Here is a 6,000-nt window from a genome sequence, read left to right as displayed (position 1 = left end):
AAAGGAAGAGGAAGAGGAGAAAGAGAAGGTTGGTTTATATTCTGCATACAATGCCCAGGTCAGCCCACTGAAGTCCTCCACCTTGAATAACAGCCAGTAACAGCCAATGCCGGCTGAGGCTGGAGATACAATGGGGGCATGAGGACCCTCAGCAGGTGAGGTCTGGAATTGGTTATGCTGCTACTGACAAATGACCCAAAGTGACTATGTTAATAACTGGACACACACAGCACTGGGCACTGCAGTTCTTCCCTGACCTCCACAGTCACCTATACAAAGGTACTTCAATCACAGGTTCTTGCTTTGTACCCTAGCTCTTTCCTGGAATAGAAGTCTATTCTAAATCTGTCTACCTACCTGAGAGCTTCACAGCCTGCCTCCTTCCTGTCTTTTCCTTTATCATCCCAGACTCTGTATCCAATTTCTCCCTCAAAGAACAATAATAAAAATACAACAAGCATTTGAAGGGTACTCGCTGTGTGCCAGGCATAGTTTCAAATGCATTACATATGATGGTCACTGACTCCTCACAACAACCCTATGATCTCAGCACCATTTTTACCTCCACTTTGCAGATGAGGAGACTGAGGCACTGACTGGTTTAAGCTGGCACTGCTACGGGAACAGTGGAGCTGAGATTCAGATGCAGGTACTGGGGGCCCAGAGTTCTTGGCTTCCCATGTTTGGCTATCTATATACCTTTCACAAATAGAGCATTCATATCACTTTCTAACAAACCCAGTTTAACCCACCCTTGCTAACTTCCCAAGGCTTCTGAGTGCTTTATTCAAGGTCGATAGCTGTGATGTTCAAGCAGCTGAAACTGGAAAAGCTGCATCCAGAGAAGGCCTGCCATTGACAGGCTTCCTGGCTCCCTCAGAGGGTCCCGCATCCACGCTTGGTGTCCCCAACCCTTGACCTCTTAAGCAACAGGGTGTGTGAGCTGGGAAGGCAATTCTGATCCACACACCAAATGGTCCAGGGAGCATCTGACATACCTACAGAGTTCTTCATAATGGTATTTGACCTGTGCGAGAAGTCTCCCACTTGAAGAAAATAGTATTTGTATGTTGAGGGAGACACAGAGAGGATACATTATAGTGTGACAGATGGAGATGGATTTACTCAGACATTAATAGTATCAAGACAAATTTTCAAGCACACCTGGGAATACATTACTGACACATTACAGGAATACACTGATACACTTTTATTCCCATAGCATGCAGAAACACTTTTCCTTTACAGTTTGAAAGAAAACTGTATTCCAGGGAATGGAGGGGGGAAAAGGCACAAAGGTGGTCAAAAGGCACAAACTTCCAATTATAAGTACTGAGGATAAAATATATAACACAATAAATATAATTCACACTGCTGATGTTATATATGAAAGTTAGGAGTAAATCCTAAGAGTTTTAACCACAAACATTTTTTCATAGTTCTTTAATTTTTTTATCTATATGAGATGGATGCTCACTAAACTTACTGCAGTAATCATTTCATGATGTAGGTAAAGCAACTCATTATTCTACACACCTTAAACTTACACAGTGCTGTATGTCAATTATATCTCAGTAAAACTGGAAGGAAGGGAGGAAACAAGAAAAGGAGAGAGGGAAAGAAAACAAAAACTGCAACCCAATGACAGGCAAATCTTTTAATTTTATCTTCTAGACTAAAGCTTAAAATTTTTGAAAGTTTTGGGCATCCTTTCATCATTGGTGAGAGGAGAGCATTTGGGGCAAGAAATTAACCAAGATCAAGTCTCTTTTGCTATCATTTACACATCATGTGGCTTACTATTAATATGCTGTGCTGTGCTGTGCTTAGTCACTCAGTCCTGTCCGACTCTTTGCAGCCTCATGGACTATAGCCCACCAGGCTCCTCTGTCCATGGGGATTCTCCAGGCAAGAATACTGGAGTGGGTTGCCATGCCCTCCTCCAGGGGATCTTCCCAACCCAGCGATAGAACCCAGGTCTCCCGCATTGCAGGTGGATTCTTTACCAGCTGAGCTACCAGGGAAGCCCCATTAACATGCTGCTGCTGATGCTGTTGCTGCTGCTGCTGCTGCTAAGTCACTTCAGTCGTGTCCGACTCTGTGCGACCCCATAGACGGCAGCCACCAGGCTCCCCCGTCCCTGGGATTCTCCAGGCAAGAACACTGGAGTGGGTTGCCATTTCCTTCTCCAATGCATGAAAGTGAAAAGTCAAAGTGAAGTCGCTCAGTCATGTCCAACTCTTAGCGATCCTATGGACTGCAGCCTACCAGGCTCCTCCGTCCATGGGATTCTCCAGGCAAGAGTACTGGAGTGGGGTGCCATTGCCTGCTCTGCATTAACATGCTAATCCTTCCTAAATATATTATATATGCATACATATATATATAATCAAAATTTAAATATATAAAACATAAATACATATTTATCTCATTGTTTAAAAGTTAATTCCTCCCAAATTTATTATACATATGTACATACATACACATTTTTATATACATTTGTGTAAACATTTAATACAATGCCAACCAATCCTATAGGTCTGGCTTGGGAATACGGTAAAATGATTTAAAAGCTCATATGGAAGAATAAATGGCTGCAAATTGATTGCCAGGATACTTTTAAGTAAAAAAATGGTGGAGAATTATCTTGCTCAATATTAAACATTACTGTAAAAATACTAAAACAAAAATACCCCAGTATTAGTACAGGAATAAATACATAGGTCAGTGGAATACAATGGAGAGTTCAGAAATAGAGCCAAACATATATGAGAACTCAGCACAGGAGCAAAGATTCCACAAAGGAGAAATTTCCACAAATGTGGAATTTCACATCTTTGTCAAAAGGTTGGATTATTTAATATACCGGGCTGACATAATTGCTAACTATCCACACAGATGCAAAACTAGATCTTTACCGCATACCATGTAATAAATACAAATCAGAATAATGAGAAAATTTAGTAGAGTTTTATATTATCTTAGAGTAGGATAAATCTTCTGAAGATAGATAACCCAGGAACCATAAAACAAACAAACAAACAAAAAAGATATACACTTAAGTGTATTTTTTAAATCTTAATTTTTGTATGGTAAAAGAGACCATAAGCAAGGTAAGACATACTGGGAGAAATAGGCAATTAGAAATAGAAGAGGAAATTTAAATAGCTGAAAATTATAAATCATTTAATAAGCTACACAGTCTCATTAGTAGTAAAAGAAATGCAAAATAAAATACAAATTTTTGCCCAACAGATGGGAAGGGTGGAGATTAAAAGGCATTTATATCCAGTGATGTTGAAAAGCTGGAGAAACAGGCACTTTTGTATACTACTGGTAGAAGTACGCTACCAATTTTTTGCAAAGTTTATAACGTCAAAAAAATAACAATAAGTAAATGTCAAATAAATAAATGTCAAAATTAAAAATATACATGCCTCTTTTCCCATTGGGGAATCTATTCCTTGGAAATGAAAGCAATAATACTTAAGAATACTTAAATACAAGCAAGAAAGCTTATTGGGATATTTCAATGGCAAAAGAATGGCAACAAACTGAATCTCCACCAAGAAAGGAATAGCTTGAATTAACTGCAGCTCATTTATCCATATAACCAAGTTATACGATGTAATTAACATTATACTTATTTTAAAAGAATGCTGAAGAAAAAATGTGCCTTTACAATGGAGACATTTAGTGGTCACTACCTTAACCAAGGCTTTCTCTGATGGCTCAGTGTAAAGAATCCACTTGCAGTGCATGAGATTCAGGAGAGAGACCTGGGTTTGATCCCTGGGTCAGGAAGATCTCCTGGAGGAGGAATGGCAACCCACTGCAGTATTCTTGCTAGGAAAATCCCATGGACAGAGGAGCCTGGCGGGCTACAGTCCATGGGGTTATGAAGAGTTGGACATGACTGAGCAACTACACACAAAGTACCTTAACCAAATCATCAAATTATTTGGAGTAGGACAGTCTGATGTCATATGACAGAAGTACACAGAATCATCTACAAACTATTCTGGCCAAATATGGAAGTTTTTTTCCTACTTGAAAGTGAAACTGAAAGTGTTAGTCGCTCAGTCATGTCCAATTCTTTGTGACCCAGTGGACTGTAGCCCGTCAGGCTCCTCTGTCCATGGGATTCTCCAGGCAAGAATACAGGAGTGGGTAGCCGTTCCCTTCTCCAGGGGATCTTCCCAACCAGGGATCAAACTCAGGTCTCCCGCATTGCAGGTGGATTCTTTAGTCATAGTCAGAAGGCAAGCCCCTTTTTTCTCCTTAGCCATTGCCAAATGTTTTGCCAAATTCCAAGAAACACAGGGATTAGGAAAATAAGTTAAACAACACCCTCAGGAAATAAACAGATAAATAAAAAATGTGGGATATTCTGCAAGACAATTGAACTGGTCTCTTCCAAAGACTAAGGGGGAAACAAGGTTGTAAACTATTTTAAATTAAAAGACACTAATGAGGCAAAAACTAATGGAAAAGCATGAACTTTGATTGGATTCTTATTCTAAAAAGGAAGCTATAAGAGTATTTCAGTCTAGGTTTGATGCAGGATACAGGATGCTTGGGGCTGGTGCACTGGGAGGACCCAGAGAGATGGTATGGGGAGGGAAGTGGGAGGGAGGTTCAGGATTGGGAACTCATGTACACCCGTGGCAGATTCATGTTGATGTATGGCAAAACCAACACAGTATTGTAAAGTAAAATAAAGTAAAATTTTAAAAAAAGAGTATTTCAGGGATGATTAGAGAAATCTGAATATAAAGTGGATACAGGAAGATAAAATATTTGTTGAATTTTTAATGTATGATAATGGTTCCCCTGGAGGAGGGCACGGCAACCCACTCCAGTATTCCTGCCTGGAGAATCCCCCTGGACAGAGGAGCCTGGTGGGCTCAGTCCATAGGGTCACAAAGAGTCAGACACAAATGAAGCAACTTAGCACAGCATGCAATGGTCTTCTGAGGATGTATGAGAAGGTCCTTATTTTGCTAGAAAATGCAAGCTGAAGCATTTATGGCAAGGTATCCTAATGCCCAATTCACTCTGCCTCAAATGACTCAGAAAAAAATTAGATTACGCTGTATCAAAACTGCCATTTTAGTGTGTGGCAGCTGAGCGTTAGCAACTTTACATGGCACACCCTGACAAATGGGTGGAGGAGAGCATGAACACAAATACAGCAAAATGTTAACAATAACTGCATCTGGATGAAGGTCGCATAAGTCTTCATTACTATTATTTCACCTTTTCACAATGAAAACCAAAGAGAAAAAGCTGACCTACATCCATTGGCCTGGATGGATTAACGATATATTATTTGGCTTTCTTTTTTTAATGCTGAGAAACATATAGAGAAGAGACCCATCAATGAGTGGAATAGGGGACAACCTATATGTTTCTATGTATATGTCCAACCGTGATGAAGAGTATTCACTGTGAATTAAGCTATTAACATTGTTTATCTGAATAGAGGACAGCGTTCAGAAAAAGATAAATAACTTATGAAAACTTAATTTGCTTTATGCATCAAGTGGCCAAAGTATTGGAGTTTCAGCTTCAGCATCAGTTCTTCCAATGAATATTCAGGACTGATTTCCTTTAGGATCGACTGGTTGGATCTCCTTGCAGTCCAAGGGACTCTCAAGAGTCTTCTCCAACACCACAGTTCAAAAGCATCAATTCTTCATCACTTAGCTTTCTTTATAGTCCAACTCTCACATCCATACATGACTACTGAAAAAACCATAGCGTTGACTAGTTTTCTTTAACAGGAATCTTTTGTTCATACAACCTGTCCTTTGTTGTAGAACTCCTATATATTCCTAGCTTACCCCTCACCTTCTGGAGCAGTCTCTCAAGGTTACTTGAGATGTTGCCTCCTATGCTTGAAGTCCTAAAAATTCCCATAGAATAAAACATAACTCTCAACTTTCAGATTGTAAATTTTTTTTTAGTTGGGTCAACAAAGATATCTCCCAGGATTTT

This window comes from Ovis aries, chromosome X (assembly GCF_016772045.2).
Source record: "Ovis aries strain OAR_USU_Benz2616 breed Rambouillet chromosome X, ARS-UI_Ramb_v3.0, whole genome shotgun sequence".
Taxonomy (NCBI): domain Eukaryota; kingdom Metazoa; phylum Chordata; class Mammalia; order Artiodactyla; family Bovidae; genus Ovis; species Ovis aries.
The sequence above is the reverse complement of the archived record's forward strand: the minus strand, read 5'-3'. Positions refer to the sequence as shown.